Source organism: Clarias gariepinus, chromosome 12 (genome assembly GCF_024256425.1).
Source record: "Clarias gariepinus isolate MV-2021 ecotype Netherlands chromosome 12, CGAR_prim_01v2, whole genome shotgun sequence".
Lineage (NCBI taxonomy): Eukaryota > Metazoa > Chordata > Actinopteri > Siluriformes > Clariidae > Clarias > Clarias gariepinus.
Genome location: NC_071111.1, coordinates 33,458,925 through 33,485,265, shown reverse-complemented (window position 1 = coordinate 33,485,265; position 26,341 = coordinate 33,458,925). Strand labels below are relative to the sequence as shown.

At 42.1% G+C, this 26,341-nt stretch overlaps 1 non-coding gene and 1 pseudogene across 1 annotated transcript; both read left to right on the top strand.

Moving 5' to 3' along the window:
* Positions 1 to 9,621: 9,621 nt before the first annotated feature.
* On the top strand, positions 9,622 to 9,824 carry LOC128534887 (uncharacterized; annotated as a pseudogene).
* A 947-nt stretch (positions 9,825 to 10,771) lies between these two features.
* On the top strand, positions 10,772 to 10,885 carry LOC128535091 (U5 spliceosomal RNA). Its single transcript, XR_008361822.1, has one exon. It is a non-coding gene; the product is annotated as a U5 spliceosomal RNA (small nuclear RNA).
* Positions 10,886 to 26,341: the final 15,456 nt, after the last annotated feature.

Genomic DNA, 26,341 nt, shown 5'->3' with positions numbered 1-26,341 from the left:
ACAACAGTCTCTGCGTCTTCACAGACATTTACACTACAATCTATGGACGTCCCCTCTTGGATAGGTAGAAGTCACTCAGTGTCAGGTCCCCTCTTGGCATATGTTTTAAAAATAAAAAAAATGCTTATTTTAAGTTATATTATAAAAAAAGACCTTAAAAGAAAATTTTACATGTCAATTTTGTTTCTTCAAAATAAGCAGAAACCCTGGTCCCCTCTTGGTGAGTGTAGACTGACAGTCCCCTCTTAGTAACATAGGCGTGTATGTGTGTATGTATGTGTGTGTGTATGTATGTGAGTATGTATGTGTGTATGTGAGTATGTATGTGTGTATGTATGTGTGTATGTATGTGTATGTGTGTGTGTGTGTATGTATGTATGTATGTATGTATGTATGTATCCATCCAGGAGGACCAGCTTCATTTAAAGCTACATACTCGTCCTGTTTAATTCAGGTTTCAGTTAAACAGAGAATATCAAATTCCTAATCCGTAATAATTTCATCAACTATAACTGCTTTAGATGCGAGAGATCTAATATTTAACAGTCCTAGCTTCAGATCAGTTTCAGATGAATCCAAGATGGCGGCGCGGCAGTAGCACGCAGCGGCCGCTCCGGAGCCAAAATGGTGCTACGTTGTTTACGTTTTGTGTGTAGCGCGTTTATTTTTCTATGTGTATGGATATCTTCGCAACTGGTGTCCGTACATACAACAGCCAGACACTTTTCAACCTAAATAACCCGGTTAATGATATCCACGATGAGCTGCGGGAAAAGCTACGCGACCTCGGCTTGCTGCGTGAACCAGGCCTCGAAGCCTCGGCGTTGCCTGATGCCGGAGGCCGGAGGAAGGGTCATCGGAAGCGGTGCGCGAGGAAGCGGAAGCGCGGCAAGCGGGCGGGAGTCTGTGCTAGGCTAAAAACAAACCCTAGCCGGCCGGCTCTCCCGTCCATCATCTTATCTAACGTCTGCTCCCTGGACAATAAACTGGACTACATCCGACTCCAGCAGGCTACACAGCGTGAGGTTAGAGACTGCTGTGTCTTTGTTTTCACGGAGACATGGCTCAGCGACAGAGTACCGGACGCCGCTATTCAGCTAGACGGGCTAGCCTCGTTTCGCGCCGACAGGAATACAGCTCTGTGCGGTAAGACTCGCGGTGGCGGCTTATGTGTTTACATCAACACGAAATGGTGCAAGAACTCTGTGCTAGTTTCTAGTTATTGCTCATTGCTAGTGGAGTTTGTGATTGTTAGATGCAGACCTTTTTATTTACCACGGGAATTCACCACTGTTTTCATTATCGGAGTGTACATTCCACCTAGTGCTAATGCTAAGGAAGCACTATGGGAACTGTATACAAAGATCAGTGAACTGCAAAATACACACCCGGATGGACTGTTTATTGTTGCTGGAGATTTCAACCATGCAAATCTCAAGTCAGTGCTTCCTAGATTCCATCAGTATGTGGACTTTGCAACGAGAGGGAAAAACACGCTGGATCTTGTTTACACAAACATCCCCGGCGCATATCGGGCAGAGCCCCGCCCCCACCTCGGCTACTCAGACCACATCTCTGTTATGCTAATTCCAGCATACAGACCACTCGTCAGGCGCTCAAAACCGGTTCTGAAGCAGGTGAAAACCTGGCCAGCAGGAGCCATCTCTGCTCTTCAGGACTGTTTCGAGTGCACTGACTGGAACATGTTTAGGGAGGCTGCAACTTACGGCGACTTCACTGACTTGGAGGAGTACACGTCATCAGTGACCAGCTACATCAACAAGTGCACCGATGACGTCACTGTCTCCAAGAACATCATCTCACGACCCAACCAGAAACCGTGGATTACTGCGGAAGTGCGTGCACTTCTGAGGACCAGAGACTCTGCCTTCAAAGCGGGAGACAAGGTGGCCCTCAGAACAGCAAGGGCCAAACTTTCTCGGGCCATCAGAGAGGCAAAGCGCGCACACGCCCAGAGAATCCACAATCACTTCAGGGACAGCGGCGACACACGGCGCATGTGGCAGGGTTTACAAGCCATCACTCACTACAGGACGACATCAACTGCCTGTGACAGTGACGGCTCCCTTCCAGATGCGCTGAATAACTTCTATGCTCGGTTTGACAGGCAGAACGACGTGGCGGCGAGAAAGACCACCCCTTCTCCGAATGACCAGGTGCTGTGTCTCACTACAGCTGAGGTGAGGAAAACTCTACGCAGAGTCAACCCACGTAAAGCTGCTGGACCAGACAACATCCCAGGCAGAGTGCTCAGAGAATGTGCTGAACAGCTGGCAGATGTTCTCACAGACATCTTCAACATCTCTCTGAGCAGCGCCGTCGTTCCCACGTGCTTCAAGGCCACCACCATCGTCCCAGTGCCCAAGAAGTCTACTGTGTCCTGTCTCAATGACTACCGTCCCGTTGCACTCACACCCACTATCATGAAGTGCTTTGAGCGGCTCGTCATGAGACACATCAAGACCCTGCTGCCCTCCTCACTGGACCCACTGCAGTTTGCGTATCGTCCTAACCGCTCAACGGACGATGCCATCTCCACTACACTACATCTTGCCCTCACACACTTGGACAAGAAAGACACATATGTTCGAATGCTGTACATAGATTTCAGCTCAGCATTCAACACTATCATCCCCCAACAACTGATTGGGAAGCTGAACCTGTTGGGCCTGAACACCTCCCTCTGCAACTGGATCCTGGACTTTCTGACCGGTAGGCCTCAGTCAGTACGGATCGGAAACTGCACCTCCAGCACCACCACACTGAGCACTGGGGCCCCACAAGGCTGCGTGCTCAGTCCCCTGCTGTTCACACTGCTGACTCACGACTGTGTAGCAACACACAGCTCGAACCACATCATTAAGTTCGCTGATGACACGACCGTGGTGGGTCTCATTAGCAAGAACGACGAGTCAGCATACAGGGAGGAAGTGCAGAGGCTAACGGACTGGTGTAAAGACAACAACCTGTCTCTAAATGTTGACAAGACAAAGGAGATGGTTGTTGACTTTAGGAGGACACGAGGCGACCATTCTCCGCTGAGCATCAACGGCTCCTCTGTGGGAATCGTCGAAAACATCAAATTCCTGGGTGTCCACCTAGAGAAGGACCTCAGCTGGTCCCTCAACACCAGCTCCCTACACAAGAAAGCCCAACAGCGTCTCTTCTTTCTGAGAAGACTGAGAAAGGCCCAGCTTCCACCACCGATCCTGACCACCTTCTATAGAGGAACTATCGAGAGCATTCTGAGCGGCTGCATCACTGTCTGGTTTGGGAATTGTGCCATATCGGATCGCAAAACCCTACAGCGGATAGTGAGGACAGCGGAGAAGATCATCGGGGTCTCTCTCCCCTCTATTGAAGACATCTACACCACACGCTGCATCCGCAAAGCCACCAGCATTGTGGCTGATCGGACACACCCCTCTCACACACACTTCACACTCCTGCCATCTGGAAAAAGGTACCGAAGCATTCGGGCACACACATCCAGACTGTGCAACAGCTTTTTTCCACAAGCCATCCGTCTCCTCAACAAAAAGGGACTGGACTGATAAACACACACACACACACAGACACACACACACACACACACACACACAGACACACTAACACAAACATTATCACACAGCTTAACTCAACTACCTCAAAATATTGGGACTGGACTGACTAATCAACACAAGTGCAGACACACTGACCTACACCAACAAACTGTTTATCTTTTTGCACAACGATCACTACTGGACTAATTTTGCACTAATTCCTCTTGCTGCTGTTTTTAAAGAATGTTTACGTTTACCCACTACCTCAACACCATATTTTATGCTCTGTAACTGTTACGTTTAACACCATATTTTTTATGTTCTGGTATGTCGTGGTTGCGCACTGTCACTTTGTTGTTGCTTTTGTTTGCACATTTGCACGTGCACTTTATGTTGTCTATAAAAATGTTATACTTAGCTAGTTAGTTTTTTTGTTAATTTATGTTGTAATTTATGTTAGGTCTCTCTGTCCTGTCTCTGCTAGCCAGCTAACTAGGCCTCTTGGTTAGCTAGTTTAGTGTCTCTGTTAATTTATGTTGTAGATTTATGTTGCATGTAGCACCTTGGTCCTGGAGGAACGTTGTTTCGTTTCACTGTGTACTAACTGTATATGGTTGTAATGACAATAAAGCCTACTTGAACTTGAACTTGAACTTGAGATCAGAGGTGCCGGCTGCGCATTCAGTATGATCCGAGTTAATCTATGTTAATTAAATTACTAAAACAGTTTCTGGGTCTTTCTACATTTTTGCCTAACTCTGGAAACAGACAGTCTCAATATAGTGAACCCTGAGTGACAACTCTATGCAGCTAGCAGTTGGTTGGTTTAGCCTGTCTGTCTGCTCCCTGGACTGGGCTCTGGATTGTCACGGATTAACAAGGCCTCTTCTGAGACTATGAGCTATACTACAGGAAATAAAAGCAGCACCTTCCCAAGTGGGATGGACACCATCCCGCCCTAACGGGTCAGTTTTGCCCTCAAAGGTCTTCCAATTGTCTATGAAGCCCACATTGTTTTCGGAGCACCACCTGGACATCCAGCAGTTCAGCGACCATGACCTGCTGTAAGCTATGTTGCCACGTCTCATTGGGATGGGACCAGAGCATATAACGTCATCGGACATCGCCTTCGCTAATTTAAACACCTCTGACTAAACTTATTTTTACTAACCTCTGACTGATGAAGGCGTATATCATTAGCTCCAACATGTACCACTATACACCTAACCACTGCCACCCCTAAAGGTCTAGCTAATTTCACATGTCTCAGTATTGAGTCTCCTATAACCAGAGCTCTTTCAGATTTCTCAGTGGGTGCATCACTGAGGAGAGCAAACCTGTTGGACACGTGAAGCACAGAAGAGGTGTGCTCCGGTAGGCTAGCCTTAGCGTTAGCTTTGGCTGATCGAGTATGCCGCAAAGTAGTCACCCACTCGCCCCGCTGTGAGGGCCCTAATGCCGCAGTCGGGGGCTGTTCATCTCCGCCTGCGGCACCCAGACTGTCCTCTACGTGAATAAGGCTGCTCTAGCGCTCTCTGACCCTCTCTAAAGTCTGAATGCACTCCTCTAACGCTGATATCTTCTCCGTCAGAGTGCTCACTAACACACACCTATCACAAGTAAAATTACCACTAACGACGGAGGAAGAATGTCTAAACATCCTGCACAAGCTAAATATTATCCATTATTTCGTACCCGAGTTGGAGTTTAGTTGTTTTGAGCTGTATACCGTTTGTTGTTCTTAAAGGAAGAAACTCGTGCGTTTTCCAAAAAGCGCAAAAAAAGGGAAAAAAGGTGAAGCCAAATAATATGAAGATGTAAACTAGTTGCTATTAATATGATTGTATAAACAAACAAAAGTGGTAATGCAAGGAAAAAGAAGAGGGAAAAAAACAATAGGAGTTAAGAAGGTGGTGAATTTTGTGAATTTTTTCATTAAAAAACAGCATTAGGGAGTTACAGATGTCAGTTGAGTACATATGGAAGGGAAAGAGTCAGGCGGGGTTAAAAATTTTATGGAGTAATGAAAACAATGTCTTGGAATTACCTTCATTAGAATGGATTATACCAGAGTAATAATTATATTTAATTTGGGAAATAGATTTTTATTTATAATGCAATAGGTGGGATTTGAACATTTCCCTATGGACAGAATGACCAGTTTTGCGGAAAAGACGCTTAAGATGACGACCTCTGGCTTTTATAGACTGAAGTTCAGGGGTAAACCAGGGAGCAGTATGAGAAAAGGAAACCATCATTGTTTTAATTTGGGCAAGAGAATTAAGAATATTGTGTAAACCATTATTATATTGGGCAACTAAAGCATCAGGAGTGGTTAAACAATCAGGAATAAAAGTATCATCAATGGATGAGACAAAAGTATCAATATTAATATCCTTAAGCTTCTGAAATGAAATAAAACGTGTAGGTTGAGTTTTGGACAGGCAAAGAGAAATATTAAAGGTAAGAAGAAAATGATCAGACAAATGAAAATCCTGAATGAGATGTCCCTTTCGTAATCAAGTGGATGTTAAGCAAACTGCAGCTAGCAGATGGTTGGTTTAGCCTGTTTGTCTGCTCCCTGGCCTGGGCTCTGGCTTGTCACCGATTAACAAGGGCTCTTCTGAGATTATAAGCTATACTACAAGAAATGAGAGCAGTGCCTTCCCAAGTGGGATGGACACTGTCTCGTCCTAACAGGACAGTTTTGCCCTCAAAAAGGTCTTCCAATTGTCTATGAAGCCCACATTATTTTCGGAGCATCACCTGGACATCCAGTGGTTCAGCGACCATAACCTGCTGTAAGCTATGTCGCCACGTCTCATTAGGATGGGACCAGAGTATATTACTTCATCAGACATCGCATTTGCTAGTTTAAACACCTCTGTAACGTTACCCTTGCTAACCTCTGACTGACGACGGCGTATATCATTAGTTGTGTACTGTGTATGACTGTATGTGACAAATAAAATTTGAATTTGAATTAGTTCCAGCATGTACAACTATCTTAGAGAACCTGTGCTGTCCTAGAGCCCCAAGATTACTTGATATGTCAGGTGCTCTGGCTCCCGGGATACACCTAACCACTGCCACCCCTTAAGGCCTAGCTAATTTTACATGCCTCAGTATAGAGTCTCCTATACCCAGAGCTCTTTCAGGTTTCTCAGCAGGTGCACCACTGAGGAGAGCAAACCTGTTGGACGCGTGAAGCGCAGAAGAGGTGTGCTCCGGTGGGCTAGCCCTAACATTAGCTTTGGCTGAACGAGTATGCCGAGAAGTCGTCACCCACTCGCCCCACTGTGAGGGCTCTAATGCCGGAGTCGGGGGCTGGTTATCTCCGCCTGCGGCACCCAGACTGTCAGGAATAACGCTGCTCTCTAACCCTCTCTAGGGTCTAGATGTGCTCATTTAATGCTAATATCTTCTTCGTCAGAGTGCTCACTAACACACACCTATCACAAGTAAAATATCACTAACGACGGAGGAAGAATGTCTAAACATCCTGCACTCCACACACTGGACAAGCTGAATGGTAGACATGATAATGTACCTGAGTCGGAGTTTAGTTGTTTTGAGCTGAATTCGGTTTGTTGTTCTTAGATGAAAATACTCGCGCGTTCTCCAAAAAGCGCAAAAAAACAAAATAAGCCTATATAATTTAAACACTGATACAAAACCAAGTGAAGGGGAACCAGAGAGGTAGGAGGCCATGGAGACTAAATCGAATTGTGCTCCAGGACCCCTCCATCTACAAAGTTTTTTGTCACCTCTATCCACTATGAAGGCAACTGATGATACTGTATGCCACTTGGGCAGAATGGTGGGACGAGTTAAAAAAGAAGATAGCCATTTTAGGTCATTGGTGGGGGCAGGAGATGATAAGGAGAAAAAATGAAGAGGCCAAGCAGTGGTCTACGGTACTTTGTAAGGCTTGGCAAGATATGGATGAGGGGAAACTCAGGGACATTAGTAAATATCTCCAGATTCACTCCAAGGCTGAGGCCCACACTTACCTTGTACAGGCCGGCAGGAAAGCTCTCTAACAGGATGAGCGCCCCACACGGTACTTCTTTAACAGTGTCAGAAGTCGGCAGCGGAGCGCCTGAAAGGATGGTGGAAGTTGCCAGGCCCTTTTATGCTGAACTCTTCCAAGCAAGAGAGGTGTAAGGGCCATATTTCATTCTTGTGATTTGTTATTGTGTTTATTTTATTTCAGTCTATTAGTTAAGCATTAAGCATTAAGTATCATACTCATAATTTGTATTGTGACATCATTTCATGAGTTGTTCTGTGACATCATCTCACAGTTATGTAGCTGCATGTCGATCACGCACGTTAATTGTTGTTAAGACACGGAAGGATACAGAAAGGTGTGGAGCACACAAGCTTTTGACCGTGAGACAGTAAGCTAAAAGTAATACAGTAAAATGAGTTGTAGTAACTGTAATCTATCGAAGCTACAGAACACAGCAAGCGACTTGTCGTGACTACAGTGGATTTATGCAAGAAACTGTAACAACCGTTGTACTTTGATGAAAATAAACAAGAGACAAAGAAATCAACGAAACGTCTGGAGTCGTCAGTGATGCTGTGTAATGAAAGACACGCGTCAGAACTTGTGAATAACATGCACGTACAAGAGGTGAGAGGGGACCTGGCTAGGGGCTTTTTAGACAGTGTCACAGGCCGGCTGCCAGAGGAAGAGGTAGCAGAACTTAAGGAACAGGTTTCCTTGACAGAGTTGAAGAGTGCCATGTTCTCCTTTAAGACTGGGTTAGCTCCTGGTGGAGATGGATTACCAGTTGAGTGGTACCGGACCTTCTGGCTCCTGGTTGGCCCAGACTTGGTGGCAGTCTTTGGGGAGGCATTGGAGACGGGTGTCCTACCTTTGTCAGCAAGAGTGGGGCACATCACCCTGCTGCATAAAAAGGGTGACAGGACAGACTTGGCCAATTGGAGGCTGATAACATTACTTACAGCCGACTATACAATCTTGGCTAAAGTCATAAATCAGCACAGGGGAAGGACAGAGCAGGTTGCCCGCATAAGAATGTACATGGAACAGGAGAAGAGTGGAAGACGAGTCGCTTGTGCCCCTCTTAAGATAATGGCAATGTACGTAGCTCTCCTGGCTAGAGTGGTCGGCAAAGGAGACAAGCACATCACGTCCTGGCTGTGCTCCACTTTGCGAGCTGTGATCCCCTGGAGAGGTACATTACCATGGTCTCTTGACCACCCATGGCATTATGAGAAGGTGGTTAAGTTTGTAAGAAATTGGCCATGGTGCCTGGTGAATGGCCTTCTGCTGGACCACCGGAAACTGTATGCAGCATTAAGAGACTGCTGCACTTCACAGTCAAGCCGGACCCTCCCACAGATGCCAGGCATAGACTGGGCCTCTCTACAGCCCGCCTGGCTAGATGTGTCCAGTAAGGACCTGCACTGGCTGGGGGCTCTGGGACGTCTCCCGGTAAGAGAAAGAACGTATCGGCATGGCTCAAGCCGCATGCCTCTGTGTCAGGTAGGCTGCAGGGGTGAGGAGACAGTGGAGCATGCTTTGTGGTTGTGTCCCATCGCGGCTCAGTTCTGGAGACAGGTGTCAGAGTAGTGGACTGATGAAGGGGAAGCGGCCTTGTGCCGAGATCTTGTACTGTTCGACAGTGGGTTGAAGCGCATGAAATTTCTCGTGAATGAAGGCGTAAAACCGATTGACCTTTACAAAAGACTTCAGACAAAAGGATGGTGATGAGACTCTTAATCCCAGCAAACATTTGAGTATTCCAAACAGTGGGTCCGAGCCCACTGCAGTCCTTTCTTTGAAAATCCATCACCTGTTTCCTCTAAAATCAACGATTAACTTGTTTTCAATTTGCAAAAGAGACGCATCTGTCTATGAAAACTGTGCACACGATCATTCATGAACACCAATTGTACATTACAGGAACTCAGCTTGGAGTTTTTTGGATGTGATATTTTGTGTTTGATTTTGTCGGGAGATTTGGCCCTCCCTAATGGTAGGTGATGTAGGCTTGCATGGCATGGTTTTTGTTGTGCTGAGATTTTTTTTGTAAAGAATGTGTATGTCTGAAGGTGTTTAATAAAAAAAAATCTGTTCTTATCAGTTTGATATCTGATACGTCCTCCATACGAGAACCTTATATTAAATGGATTTTTAGATTGGGGAGCAGGAACTGGGGCTTGCTCCATCCGCTTCACGCATCAACCTGGTGTTGCAGTACTTCCAGGATTGGTGCACTCTTTCAAAATGTCAAAGAAAGAAATGTGAATGCTCAGTACTTGAAAGGTTTCCAAATTTTATTCATTTGGGACTCTCTTTAATCTGTCAAAATTTACATGTGTTGACTATAGATTGATGTAAAATCGCAGACTCTGTGACATTTCAGCACATGGATTTTGATGAATTACAAAAATTCTGGATGTTTTCAAACAGTAAATGCAAACCTTCCTTCCTACATCTAAATTTACAATTAGGCATTTGGCAGATGCTCTTATTCAGAGTGACTTACAAAAAGTGCTTTAAAGTTTACATCACTGGATAGATACTTACACTGGGTTAACTAGGTTAATAACTAAGTGCCATTAGTCAAACACGACTGGGAAGAGGGATGGGGGGCGGGGGTTAGTCCAAGTACTGGAAAAACAGATACGTCTTGAGTCGTCATTTAAAGATTGTCAAAGTCTCTGCTGTACGGACATCTAGAGAAAGTTTGTTCCACCACCTAAGTACCAGAATAGGACAGCGTTAAAATCTGCTTTCTTTTTAGCTGATTAGCAGTTCCAGAGCCCATCCACCACCAGTACAGGGCAATGAGACAGTATTTGAGGGTAGATGAGGTTTCTGGGAGATCTGCCTCTGCTCTGCTGTGTGAGTAAAGGCATCTTGGTTTGTAAGAACTGACAGATAGGTTAAACTTCCTTTCTTTCTTCCCTACTTACTTACACACTCACATTGCCCACCCCACCACTCCGTCATATTAACCCTGCTCATTTAACCCTTTACATCCCACACAAGTCTCAGCTTGGTCCTTGGTCGGCAAAATCTGGATAGCCATCATTTCTTTCTGCAGATCACTGACCTTCTGCTGCTCCGCCTATTTACAATAACCTTATTTCATAGGCCCCCTCACCCTAAGGTAGCTCTTTACCTGTGCAACACTGGACCAGGGGCCTGGTCCCACCTCCAAAGTATCTCAGGTTTCTCTTCAATCACGCATAAATCTTTTGCCTTTTACTAAAGATTTCCGTGGAAAGGAATGTTAATGCGTTTACCTTGTTTTTGCAGGCTTTGCTCTTGCAAAGCTGTTTCATTAATTGTGTTTTGAAGTCAGAAATTGAAAGAAATCTTCTGACCTCTTTGTCTAAGCAATCAACAGATGTTACCACCTACCATTCTGAAGTCATCCTGAGGTCAAGGGTTGAACCCTTGTCTCAGGAAGGTTACAGGTTATCGCTTTTCATCTTTTTGTCTAAGACTGTGATTGACTCTTAGAATATGGACTACAACCATAAAGGCAAAAGTCTCCGGCCACCTAAGTGTATATTGCGCCAGCCTCGTTGTTGGAATTTGTCCAGGAGGGATTTTTCTCCTTCGTAAGTGCTTTTTATTTATTTATTTACTGGGTTTCGTTCTTTTTTTTATTGTATTAACTGTGCCTTTTATTTAATTTATTTGCTTGTTAGTTTGTTGTTTTTTGGTTTTAAGTTCTGTTTTAGACTGTCGATGCCAGGTATGTTCCCATTAAGCAATGGGAAGACCCAAACAGTTTCCAGGGCCTGAGACACCTACCGTCAATGATAAATTGGGGAGCCATAATGTGGGAAGGTGGGCCACCTTGCTAAAGCATGTACGGAAATGGTGTGTGGGAAGTGCAAAGAAATTGGTCATTCCTTTGATGCATGCATTAATGGCAGAAAGTGCAATCTTTGTGGTGAGCAAAGCCATCTCTACGAGGATTGTCCTAAATCTTTTGCCAATAAGCTGAAGGATAACAAAATGGCTGCTCAGCATGGGGTTCCTAAGCTGAACAAAGAGAAGGAGGCGGTCCCTGAGGTTTTTGGAGGGAAATTCAAATTCCTGCCCAGCCTCAGAGACTGGCCAGGAGCACGAGAGCAGGAACATAGAGGTGGAGCCAGTACAGATCATCGAAAAAGAAAACAGAGGTCAAACCCTCTGAGCAAGGAGATAAAAAGCAAATTGAAGTGGAGAGAGAAAAATCCTTCTCATCCTTAGAAACAGTGCCAGAGCTGAGTGTGGCCTCTGGGGGAAGTTAGTTAGAAATCTCACTTCTTGATGCTCAACACAGCAAAAGAGCCACAGTATCTCCTCTTCCAGAAATGATAGAGAAGAAACAGAGGGCAACACAAAATTCTGCCAAGTCCTCTACAGGGGACCCAGACAGACTTTGGCACTCTTTTAGCCCCAATGAGGTTTCCTTTTTGCATATTGAGCTGAAAGCATCAATGCCCAGGGGGCCACAAGGGAACAGATTTGTGAGCCCTGGGGCATAATACCCCTCTAACCCTGACCCCATACTTAATTGTGATACCTCCTCCTCCTTAATCCCATGAATATCATGAGATTATAATATACCTCTGTAAATTGTTTTAATAGCTTGTACCTTTTAAAACCATTCTGCTCATGACTCTTACAATAGCTAAAATTAATGTGAGAAGCGTGAGAGCTCTATCTAGAGCACAGAGTATATTATCCCAGCTGAGCACTCTGGAGTCTGACTTGTTTCTGCTACAAGAGTGCTCTCTGCCTTTTATGAAAGCATACACAAAATGGGAACAGATGTGGTCTGCAGGTCCTTCCATATGGAGTGGGTCTAACCTCAATAGGTCAGATAAGTTAGCCATTTTAATCAAGAACCCACACATCATGGTGAAGGGCGGACACTTAGCCAAACCGTTTTTTTTTTTAGAAATTGATTTTAACATACTCAACGTTTATGGTTTCAATGACAAGTTTATAGAAGATCTGCAGCACCACCTGTTAGGTAGGGTTCCCTGGTCTTGGCAGGGGATTTTAATTGCATTTTAAGTAAGTCAGATAGGAAAGGTGTAGGGTTAGATTTTAAGATGGCTAAAACATCGGTTTTACTGCAGGGCTTAGAGACTTTAAATTAGTTGACGGCTTTAAACTCTTGCATCCTAGAGAGGAAGGCTTCACCTGGTTCAGCCTCTTGAATTGACTGTTTTTACAAGGGACTGCTCGCCAACCGATGCTACATTAACCCCGCTTTTTTTTTTTCAGATCACGCTATGTTGTCCCACACCCTTTCACTACGCACTGGTGTGACAATAGGGGGAGGGCTGCGGAAGCTGAACTGCTCCTTGTTGCAAGATGAGGAGATAGTAAGGGAATACAGGGAGCAGTACAGCCAATGGCAGACCCTTCAAGACTGTTATGACTCTAACTGTGGTGGGAGATGGTGAAGCATAGGACTGGACAGTTTTTTTTAAAAAAGGTAGAAAAGGAAAAGAAAGATAGGGATAAAAGACATGTTGGGGTTGCAAAAACGATTACAGAGGTATTTTTAATCTTTTAAATAATGGATTTGATTTTATTAAAGAAGTCAATGATGTTAAAAGAGAGATGTCCTTGCTATCCACAATTAAAACTACTACTGCAACTCACTCCTGGCAGGAGTGCCTCTGTCCACGATTCGTCCTCTACAACTGATCCAGAATGCAGCAGCACGTCGCGTTTTTGACTCCTTAGAAGAAGGAGAAAAGGAGAAAAATGTCCACGGTACTTAAAAAAATAAAGGGAGGGGCCATCACAAAACTAAAAAAAGTGGGAAAAATAGAAGAAACAACAGAGGGAATTTTAAGGGTGGTGGAGGATTTTTATAAAAACTTGTATAATAAAAAAAAAACATACATGAAGAAACTCTGGAAGAAGTGTTGGATTTTTCTAGAAAAAAAAACTGTTAAAAACACTGTGCTTTTATCCCAGTATCTTACAATTTTAGAACTTCAAAATTGTTTAAAAGGTTTTAAACGGGGGAAGTCTTCAGGATTGGATGGAGTACCCCTCGAGTTTTATGAACACTTGGGATCTTTTAGCATCAGATCTGTTGAGTGTTTTAAGGGATTTGAAAGACTAAATCAATGCCCCGACAGCTTTAGACTGTAAACTAACCCTTTTGTATAAGAAAGGCGACAGGACGAACATCAGAACCTGGCGACCATTACGCTTTTACATTTTGACTGTAAGCTTTTTAGCAAACTTTTATCAGTTTGTATGTCGACCGTTTTAGAGGACGTGATCCCCCGGATCGAACCTGTGCACTGCAAGGAAGGAACATCACGGACAGCTAAGTATTGATCCAAGATGCCATCTCTTTTGCAAGAGAGAGAAACAATCGGCTGATAGTACTAAATTTAGATTTTGAGAAAGCCTTCGATCGGATCTCGCACCAGTACCTTCTATGGGTACTGCAAAAAATGGGGTTCCCAGGGAGGTTTTTAGCCTGGGTGGGATTGTTGTAGTGTGACATTACACTGCGGCGTCCGACAGGGGTCTCCTTTATCTCCACTCCTGTTTGTTGCTTGCATCAAGCCGCTTGCACAGTTTTTGAGAAGGGATCAATGGGTCAACTCGGATCATACTGAATGCACAGCCGGCACCTCTGATCCTCTATTTAAGGACTGTTAAATAATAGATCTCTCGCATCTAAAGCAGTTATTGTTAACGAAACTATCACAGACCAGAAGTTTGTTATACAGTATTATGTTTAACAGAAACCTGGATTAAAGAGAACGAGTATGTAGCTCTAAATGAAGGTAGTCCTCCTGGATACAGCTACATACACCAGCCTTGGCTAACTGGTAGAGGAGGAGGCGTCGCAGTTATTTACAACGATAATCTGGCTATCGTACAAAAACACAGATTAAAATTTAATGCATTTGAAATTCTCTATAGTAACAGTCAGTTCAGACAATTCCGCTAATGATTTACAGACCTCCAGGGCCGTACTCTGAGTTTCTCTGTGAACTTGCAAATTTCCTCTCAAACCTTGTCGTTTCCGTAGACAAAGCGTTAATTACTGGAGATTTTAATATTCATTTTGAGAATCCAGAAGACCCTCTGAGAACAGCATTTATGTCCATACTGGACTCAGTAGGAGTTAATCAGTGTGTAGTAGGGCCCACTTATAAAGCAGGTCACACTTTGGACTTAATATTATCCTTCGGATTAAGTATAAGAAACATAATTACAATTCCACAGTCTGAAGTTATCTCAGATCACTGTCTTACAGCACCGCGCTACCGCCTTAAATGTACGTTCACATCAAATACCACACAGAGCTTTATCAATAATCTCCCAGAGTTATCAACTTTAATTGGATCGCCATCTGACTCCACAGAACTCGATCAAGTGACTGAATATCTAGAGTCAACACTTTGTTATAGCTTAGATAATATAGCTCCAGTTAAAAGAAAAATGATTAGAGATAAGAAACTCGCTCCTTGGTATAATGACCACACACGCACTCTTAAACAAACCGCAAATGCCGTCAAACTAAATTGATAGTATTCCAAATAGCATGGAAGGAGAGCATCCTGAACTATAGAAAAGCTCTTAGTGTAGCTAGATCAACGTATCTCTCTACTCTTATAGAAAATAACAAAAATAATCCTAGATTTTTTATTCAATACCAAAGCTAAATTAAGTAAAAACAAGACCACTGCAGAAATCTCCACAACAACAACGTACAGTAGTGAGGATTTTATGAACTTTTTCAATTACTAAATTATAAATATTAGGCAAAAAAAAATAAAAATAAATCAGCCTCTGAAACCAGACAATTTAAGTGATACAGATGATACATTAATCACATCACATCAGAACCTAGAATACTTTACCCCACTTGAAGCAGGAGAACTAATTTCACTCATCTCCTTTTCAAAATAGTCAACCTGTGAATTAGATCCTATACCGACACATTTTCTCAAGCAGATAGTTCCAGCAATAACAGAACCCTTGTTGAAAGTAATTAACTGTTCACTTAGCAGTGAGTATGTTCCTAAATCCCTTAAATTAGCAGTTTATAAACCACTAAATCAAGAAACCTGACCTTGACCCCTGTCAGCTTTCCAATTACAGGCCGATATCAAACCTCCCCTTTATCTCTAAAATTCTGGAAAAGGTAATATCACAGCAGCTATATTCATATCTACACAGAAATAGCATAAACAAACTGCATCAGTCAGGATTTAGGCCTCATCACAGCACAAAGACAGCACTTGTTAAAGTAGTAAATGACCTCCTAGTGGTCTCTGATCAGGGTTGCATCACTATACCTGTGTTACTCGACCTCAGTGCAGCTTTTGACACTATTGATTATAGTATTCTCCTTCACAGATTAGAAAATGTAGTAGGAATTAAGGGGACTGCCCTCTTTTGGCTTAGATCCTATTTAACTGATTATAAAGTTTGTATGGAATTTGAACGTGTATGAATCAAAATGGTCAGATAGTCCCTGGTGAACAAGCCGAGGGCCACAGTGGCAAGGAAAAACTCCCTGAGATGGTAGTAGGAAGAAACCTTGGGAGAACCCAGACTTAACAGGGAACCCATCCTCATTTGGGTGAAACAGAGAGCAGGAATTGATCTGCATTCTTACTGTGTGTTAGTTGGCCGGCAGTTCAGCATAACAGTTGATGTTAACTGATGTTAATATGGAGTCCAGTTAGTTATTGAAAACTCAGGTAGACTTGACTGTTCGATAGTTCAGGACTGAAACTTCATACATGTCCTTAGAAAAACAGCTGCCAATCCCAAAGAGACACACGGGGCATCCATGTGACGAGATCTCCAACCAGAAGCGGGGCACCAGGATGGGTCAGACAGAGTCTGGATCACTGGCAGCTCAGGAACGACATGTGTAGCTCGACAAAGAGCGGGAAGGAGAGAGGGAAGAGAAAGAGCAGCAGAAGAGACAAGATAACAGTTAGGTCCGGTCACAGTCATATAATGTATAATGTAAATGTATATTTACTGTATAGTGCAAGCAGAGACTTCGGCAGGACTAACTATGACAGCATAACTAAAAGGGAGAGCCAGAAGGAAACACAGACAGAGGGGGAACTGAGATGTAAAGCAACCAATCACCCCACCGTCAACAAACCTAAATGATCAATGAGAGTGGGGAGGACAGCATCCAGAAATACCAGTTCACCATAATACTCTACGTCCATGAGTGCCCCAGATCTGCTCCTTTACCTAAGGCAAATCTATTTATAAAAATGCTTGATTAAATAAATGGGTTTTTAGCCTGGACGTAAACACTGAGACGGTGTCTGAGTCCCGAACACTAATTGGAAGACTATTCCATAATTTTGGGGCTTTGTAAGAAAAAGCTCTGCCAAAGGCTGTAGTTTTCAGAATACACGGTACTGATAAGCAGCCTGCATCCTTTGATCGAAGTAGGCATGGTGGATCGTAAGACACTAGCAGTTCACTCAGGTACTGTGGCACGAGACCATTTAATGCTTTATATGTCAAAAGTAGTATTTTAAAATCAATGCAAAATTTCACAGGGAGCCAATGAAGTGAAGATAAGGTAGGTGTGATGTGCTTGTATCTTCTGGTTCTAGTGAGAACTCTCGCTGCTGCATTCTGGACTAGCTGAAGCTTGTTTATGCACCTAGTTGAACAACCAGACAGTAGGGCATTACAATAGTCCAACCTAGAGGTAATAAAAGCATGAACTAGTTTTTTTGCATCGTTTATCCACAGTATATTTCTTATCTTGGCAATATTTCTGAGGTGAAAGAATGCTATCCTGGTAATATTATCTACATGAGCTTTAAATGAAAGGCTGGAATCTATAATCACACCGAGGTCTTTTACTGTTGCACTTGATGGAACAGAAAGGCCATCTAAAGTTACAGTGTGATCTAAAATCTTACTTCTAGCTGTATGCGGTCCTATGACTAGAACTTCTGTCTTATTAGGATTAAGCAGAAGGAAGTTAATTAGCATCCAATTTCTTATGTCCTGCACACATTGCTCAACTTTAGTAAGCTGGTTTTTCTCATCTGGTTTTGCTGAGACATATAACTGTGTCGTCGGCGTAACAATGAAAACTAATATTATGCTTACGGATTATGTTGCCCAGAGGAAGCATGTATAGGGAAAAAGCAGTGGGCCTAAAACTGAACCTTGTGGAACACCAAACTCAACTAGAGAGCATGCAGAATAATCACTATTTAAGTCTACATACTGATAACGATCGGTCAAATGGGATCTGAGCGAGGAGAGGGTTGTACCCTTAATTCCTACTACATTTTCTAATCTGTGAAGAAAAATCCCATGATCAATGGTGTCAAACGCTGCACTGAGGTCGAGTAAAACAAGCATAGTTACACAACCCTGATCAGAGGTGAACCCTGATCACTACTTTAACGAGTGCTGTGATGAGGCCTTAATCCTGACTGATACAGTTCATGTATGCCATTTCTATGTAGATATGAGCATAGCTGCTCCGCTACTATCTTTTCAAGAATCTTAGAGATGAACGGGAGGTTTAATATTGGCCTGTAATTGAACAGGTGACAGAGGTCGAGGTCAGGTTTCTTAATAATCGGTTTAATAACTGCTAAATAACTGATGTCATACAGGAGTCATACACGCTCACCTTCCTTCATATATACACTACATGTCGTACGTTACATCCTGGACCATTGCACAAAGACACTTTAATAACTTTGCACACCTACCTTCACAACTACACTACATTTTACAGTTTTACGTTTACATCCTGGACCAGTGCACAAAGACACTTTAATAACCTCTGCACTAAGACACTTTGTTCTATGCATATTTGCACACACCGTACAGTATATTTCAATTTGCACAGTACATTTCTATTTTGTACATCATATTTCTATTTTTATTTTTAGTTCTATTTTTTCCTAGCACATTTCTATTTTTATTTTTAGTTCTATTTTTCCTAGTTTAATTAATTTTTTTTATTTAATTTCTATCGTATTTCTTTTATTCATATTTATTTCTTATTTGTAAAATTTAATTCTCTTTTAGGGTCAATGGCAGTCGTATAAGCATTTCACTACATTTCGTACTGTGTATGTTTGTGTATGTGACAAATAAAATTTGAATTTGAATTTGAGCACGTTCAACCACAGACTGAGACTACCAAAGTCTAAAACTGAACGCCACAGGACATCATTTATACCAGTGGCAATTAAACTCTATAACGCTTTCCTCTTCATTCGGGAGCTGTCATTACAGAATCAATATAACTTTATCATGCCCTGATGCATTGTGCAATACTATCACAATAACATTATCGCATGCAATACGTGGCTGCATAGCACAAGAGCAAAGGCCCTAAATATGACTCCAAGTTTCAGCAGTTCGTTGATACCAACTTCTCAGTATATGATAGTTCAAAGACCCAACCCATATTTTAATTTCCCCTAACCCTACCCAACTGTTTGACTGATGGCACTTAGTTAGTAATCCAGTCTAAGTATCGATCCAATAACGGTAACTTCAAAGCACATTTTGTAAGTCGCTCTGGATAAGTTGTGAATTGGCAAGTTTGTGTCTGCCAGATGTCTAAATGTGTGTGTGTTTTATTTATTTTTTACCTAAAAGGGACTTGCATAGAAGCTAAGATTTAAGTTATGTGTTGGTCTGAGGACTTGATTAACTTTGAGTTTCTATCAAATGATACTGTGGTGCACAGCTAGTGAATACAGTGTTACCCCCTCCCTCCCTCCACACACACAGATTCTTACAGTAAAGGGTTATACATGTTGGACCTGGCATGTTGGATATGTTTTAATTGTACACCTTGGTTTTCTTCTGATTTCGTTTGAAGACTGGTAGTGCTGTCTTTTTCCACAGTCTCTGATGCATTTTGGTCTTGTGTAGTCAACTTGGGATTAGAAATGCTGTATTTATTTACCTATCTATATTCACTTTGTGGGCAAACTTTAAAATGTGCTCAAATAATTAACTTGAAACATTACTTTTGTATTTTCAGAAACCTATCATTACACTCTACATGCAGAAGGCTACAATAGATACATTGAAAGGGAACTGGCAATCCTGAGGGCTTCTAAACCCACACCACGAATGATCTCTTGATGATGTGCATGATGTAGCAGTTGAAGAGGGCATCAGGAGGGAAATAGAAGCAAGTTCAAAAGCTGCCTCTTCTGCCAGTAAAACTCACAGTGAGCATGCCATGCCAAATGTGAGCCATCTTTCAAAATCTTCTAGTCAGACCCAGAGTGAGCATGCCAGCCTAAATTTGCCTTCTCCTTCACACTCTAAAATCGAGACTCCCTGTGCACATTCCACTCCAAATATGCCTCTCCTACTTCTCAGTCTCCCAGCGATTCTCCCAATGAGCTCTGCACCTCAGGTATGCATTTTCACTCGGTCAGCAAAATAGCACCACCTGACAAACTTACAAGAAAACGTCCTCTGCTAAGGGAACCTTCACCTGGCTGCAGGAACTGCCAGGTTTTGTTTGCTGAACTAAGTGGTGAAGCAGCTGCTCAAAGTTGAAATTGAAAGGAATGAAACTAAAGCAGCTACATTGTTCAAGAAATCGCTCAAAGGTGAGAATTATTTCTCTGAAACATACAAGTCTTAAAAAAAAAATTACATATACTACATATAATTTATTATTTCAGGCAAATAAAATTTAAATAAAGAAAACCCAGTATTATAGCCCCCAGTATGGTAAATATAATTACTACCAAACCTGAAGAATGAGTGACATTGCATCATTTTGCAGATTGTAAAACTCGCACAAATGATTAAGGATTTTAGGCTGTCAATTATATTTACTTTGGTTTATGTTTGTGTCTTTTCAGTAAAACTGGTTGAAGAGTTTAGGGGCCATGTGGAAGGTGTAAACCCAAACAGAAAAAACAGAAAATGCCATACAGCAAGCCATCCATATTATCCACTTTCTGGAATTCATGGCAGACCTGGCAATTGCAAATGTTGATCTTCTTTTTCTTCCAAACCATGGTAGAGTCTGCGCGTAACTACTAAATTGTAGCATCTGCAAGTAACCGCTAAATTGTGAAGACTGTCCGTGTCAAACGGAGTAGGAGACGTGGCCTAATTTGTGTTCTTGACTACACTGTTTCATTGCACACCTTCAGGAAAGACAGTTAAAGCCAACAACCCAGAAACTGTATTTGCTGGATGTAGTGGCTTTCCTGAAATACATTTTGAACATGTCACCACCATCTGTCCGACTCGGGACGAAACGAATCAACGTTCTCCTAGTGGAATTGCGCCGATCAAAGTCCGGTAAGTTTAAGATACAAGCCGCTACCTCTATTGCTTAACACCACATCATTAATAGAGAAACGCATGTATAATGAATTGTATTTATAATGTCAGATAGACTTGTTGATGCTAGAAAACACAATTTGTTCATTAAGGAGGCTCCTGTAAATATTGCTGCAGCACTTGGTAGGGAGCTCTGCTCATTGTTATTTATGTAATTGGAACAAATATCTTATAAATGTGGTGTGTGTATCTATCCATAAATATCCAAGCAGGATGCAGATTTTTACATTATAGGGACTTGCATGTACAAACTGTGTTTGTAGTCATGTGGTGTTCCAACTATTAGGATGTCTTCAGGGCAGGGTGAATACCTGTCTTCAGAGCACTGTAGCTTTTTTTTCCCCAAATGTGTGGCTCAGGATTGTGCAATATAGTGAGACATGTCCTTTCTTTAGCACAAAATGAGTTCTTAAGTTTTTGCAACATAATTCCTACAGATCTGGCCTTTAAAAACGCACGTTTTCGGAAAAGGGATCCCACGACTTGCCGCGAGTGCGCGCGGCAAGCTGTGAAAATGCCCTTCAATACCTGTAGGGGGCAGTCGTGTTTCATTCTAAAGTATTGTGTGTCTACTGAAGCCGAAAAATGTTATGTCTCTTAGGCGCCCATTGACGGCAAGCGACAGAGCTCATAAACGTGTCAAGCTCAAACTGTTATGTATTTATTCTTCATTTTCATTCAGAATTATTATTATTAGTAGTAGTAGTTCTCAAAATTTATTATTATTATTATTATTATTATTGTTGTTGTTGTAACGCACCCACGCGTGTGCAAAAGGACTACAAAGATGTATGACGTTAGCCTATGACAGTATTGTTTTTATGCGCTTTAAACACAGACGGGTACTGGTGGCTCAGTGGTAGGTGATTCGCCCGCCATGCGGGAGACCCAGGTTCGATTCCCAGCCAGTGCTCAAAATTCCGGTGCTATTCGCTAAAATACCACGATATAGCCATTACTTTATCAAGTTATGCTTCAGTACTAAATGCATGTTTGCAATTGAGAATTTTTTTTTTTCTAAAGCTATGAAACACATTAGCACTCACCTTACAGTTGCTGTAATTTAAACAATCCTATTTAAACATGTTATTTGAAGTATCACTGAACATATATTGGGTCAAAGAAACGAAAAAAAGGAACATCAAGACAAACAACATATAAATCTATAAAGACAATATTTTAAAAGGAATGGCAATAAAACTGAACAGGTAAGCTGAAATAAAATCAGTAGCAGCAGTAGCTCACGCTAGTAAACTAGTTACTTATTTTAATTATTAGGGTAGTCAATATTAACACGAAATAATGCTGAGAAACATTATTTCAATTAATATTGACCACCATCATAATAACTAGCACAAGTTAGTGCTGCTACTAATTTTATTCTGTTTGATTGCCATTCTTTTTACTTGGCTCTGGTAGATCAGGGGAGACGTGTTGGTCATCATCAGCATGTATTATGATGTGGGATGTGGTGCGCTGCTGGGTCCAGCCTCACTGTCCCTGACCTGTTATAGGCAGAATCTGTTCATTTGAAGCATTTCACAGCATTTACCTCTAAAGCTTTTTCTTATTTTCGCGTAACCTTTTCTTCTTCCTCCTTTTCATTCATGGAAATTATTATTAATTTGCTCAGAAAATTCGCTGCATCGAGAAAGGATCAATGGGGGATGGGAGTCTCGCCTGCGGAGCAATTCAGTGTAGAACCGCCACTGCCTATTTTCCACCACATCACGTACTTCCCTGATCTCCATCTCCGCGCTTTGCTTTTATAATGTGGAGCAAGCCCGAGATCATATTAACGTAGAATTCATCATTCAAAGTTATTCATATCAGTGTATAGTAAGTGTGATTTGAAAAGTGCTATAACTCCACCTGCTACAGTTTCAGCCCAGTGGAACAATCTGACTACATGTGAAGTGCCATGAAAAAGTATTTGCCCCTTCCTATTTTTTTTCTTTGCATATTTGTCACACTTGTATAGGTGGAATTTCACCTAAACACTTTAGGTGAGAACGTATAGGTTAATAGGTGAGAACAGCTGATTCACACTTGGGGAGAGTGAATAATTTGCATTTGAATGTTGTCTGGCATTGTAAGCACACGCAGTGACACTAAAAGAACAATAGGATTAATAGGAATAGGAGGCACTAAAGAGGAGGATTTTAATTTAGACTATAAAAAAATTAACCTGCGTCTATTTTTAGGCGTGCCAGCTGCCACTTTTTAGTCTTATAATGCCCACATGACATGCTGGTACAGAGCTGGACATAGCTCATCTATGCCAATGATCCCGGGTTTTCACCCTGCGCTATAAAATACGAGTACGACGGCCATCCGCGGACAGCAGCTCCTGCCTCCGTCTGCTCGCGCGCTCTTCTTTGAAGTCCCTGGGGCGCGTTCCAATTGCCCCGTTTGCATGCCGCACTTCCGCGTTGTGTGCGCGCGCGTCTCATTCACACCGCGTAGTAAAATCCACTGTAAACCAACAAACCCCGAGTATTTTATAGCGCGGATTGGAAGCCCGTGATCTTTAGCAAGGAGAGCTCTTCTTCACTATTCGTGCTTAATTCCGCAGCCCCGCTTCTTCGCATATCTGAAGGAGAGGCCGCCTAACTAGTGAGCGAGGAGCGATATTGATTTGGGCGCACGCCGTGACAGGCTGAAAAAAAACTATTGTCCTCAAAAATGTAACAGATGAGGACTCTGGATGAGGATTAATGTGCAAAAACTATATAATAAAACTATATAAGACTACATACCTTTATAAGACTCAACTTTTATTTAAGCGCACTCACAATAACGAAAAAAACGTGATTTTATAAATGTTTGAAAGCAAATAAGCTGCGCTGCTCTGTATTGTTTTTGGTGAACTTGAGCGCATCAGAAAATGAACGCAAACGTTTTTTTTTTTTTTAATGGTCAGAGTCAGTCTGCTTGCTGTTTTCCCGACGCGTTCATAATCATTAGTCTACTTCTGCTGGTGCGCTCTGGAAAACTTTATGCATGCGGCTGAGCGCTGATTAAAACTATGGAGTAAATTAAAGAGGAGAATCACGATGCCGAATCGAAGTCCTGAGCCCAAACCTCATTTAAATTAAAATAACAAATACTATAAGTTAAAAAAAAAAAAAAACAATAGCCCACGTTTAGAAACCGTTTATAAATTCTTTCCGACATGAGTTGGCCCGGTGTTATGCGCAGAGCGCCGGGAGATTTTCTGAAGCTCCGAAATCACTGGGGCATTTTTTCTAAATAGATGCTATTGTTAATAACTGATGGAGGTTTGGGGCTGTATACACACACATTTTTGAGGGGTTTAAAACGAATTAGTCCGAGCAGACCTACATGAAAGGTGAGAAGTGAGTAACTGCGCGCGCTGTCGCGGTGTATATACTGTACACCACACGTTTATCAACCTACATAAAAACGTTGCCTTTAAAAAACGCTTTATAAAAACGCTGCCTTTTGTAAAGTGAAAGTACTTTACAAAAGACAAACTGCTTTATTTCAGTCATGAATTCACAATCACATCACATTCCAGCTATTATTTCCAGCCGTGGTTAAATAATGTATGAAATAATTATTAAATGCTGGACACAAACAGCAAATATGATGAATATTATAAAATGGCAGAAGAAGCTCGTGGTCATAAAATAATATTTACTTAATAATATAATATATATAGTTCATTCATGTCTTCTGATGATGTCGACACATTTTTTACGTTTTAAATAAGATATGTTGGCATATTTACGAATCAGGACATTCGCATAGTTAAGACTATCAGATAGCCTACTATCAGGAAATTAAATTAATTTCAACAACATGTAAACCGAGACATTGCCATGTTTTTTTACTGTTTTGTCCCTGTTAAAACATTACAAAAAATATATAAGAAACTTATTAAGAATTTTAAAGCACGAATTTGGGCATCTCATTTCATCAGTATGAAAAAAATATGAAGCACATACAGTGGTGTGAAAAACTATTTGCCCCCTTCCTGATTTCTTATTCTTTTGCATGTTTGTCACACTTAAATGTTTGTGCTCATCAAAAACCGTTAACTATTAGTCAAAGATAACATAATTGAACACAAAATGCAGTTCTTAAATGAAGGTTTACGTTATTAAGGGAGAAAAAAAACTCCAAATCTACATGGCCCTGTGTGAAAAAGTAATTGCCCCCCCTTGTTAAAAAATAACTTAACTGTGGTTTATCACACCTGAGTTCAATTTCTGTAGTCACCCCCAGGCCTGATTACTGCCACACCTGTTTCAATCAAGAAATCACTTAAATAGGAACTACCTGACACAGAGAAGTAGACCAAAAGCACCTCAAAAGCTAGACATCATGCCAAGATCCAAAGAAATTCAGGAACAAATGAGAACAAAAGTAATTAAGCTCTATCAGTCTGGTAAAGGTTATAAAGCCATTTCTAAAGCTTTGGGACTCCAGTGAACCACAGTGAGAGCCATTATCCACAAATGGCAAAAACATGGAACAGTGGTGAAACTTCCCAGGAGTGGCCAGCCGACCAAAATTACCCCAAGAGCGCAGAGACAACTCATCCGAGAGGCCACAAAAGACCCTAGGACAACATCTAAAGAACTGCAGGCCTCACTTGCCTCAATTAAGGTCAGTGTTCACGACTCCACCATAAGAAAGAGACTGGGCAAAAACGGCCTGCATGGCAGATTTCCAGAGCGCAAACCACTTAAGCAAAAAGAACATTAAGGCTCGTCTCAATTTTGCTAAAAAACATCTCAATGATTGCCCAGACTTTTGGGAAAATACCTTGTGGACCGACGAGACAAAAGTTGAACCTTTTGGAAGGTGCGTGTCCCGTTACATATGGCGTAAAAGTAACACAGCATTTCAGAAAAAGAACATCATACCAATAGTAAAATATGGTGGTGGTAGTGTGATGGTCTGGGGCTGTTTTGCTGCTTCAGGACCTGGAAGGCTTGCTGTGATAGATGGAACCATGAATTCTACTGTCTACCAAAAAATCCTGAAGGAGAATGTCCGGCCGTCTGTTCGTCAACTCAAGCTGAAGCGATCTTGGGTGCTGCAGCAGGACAATGCCCCAAAACACACCAGCAAATCCACCTCTGAATGGCTGAAGAAAAACAAAATGAAGACTTTGGAGTGGCCTAGTCAAAGTCCTGACCTGAATCCTATTGAGATGTTGTGGCATGACCTTAAAAAGGCGGTTCATGTTAGAAAACCCTCAAATAAAGCTGAATTACAACAATTCTGCAAAGATGAGTGGGCCAAAATTCCTCCAGAGCGCTGTAAAAGACTCGTTGCAAGTTATCGCAAACGCTTGATTGCAGTTATTGCTGCTAAGGGTGGCCCAACCAGTTATTAGGTTCAGGGGGCAATTACTTTTTCACACAGG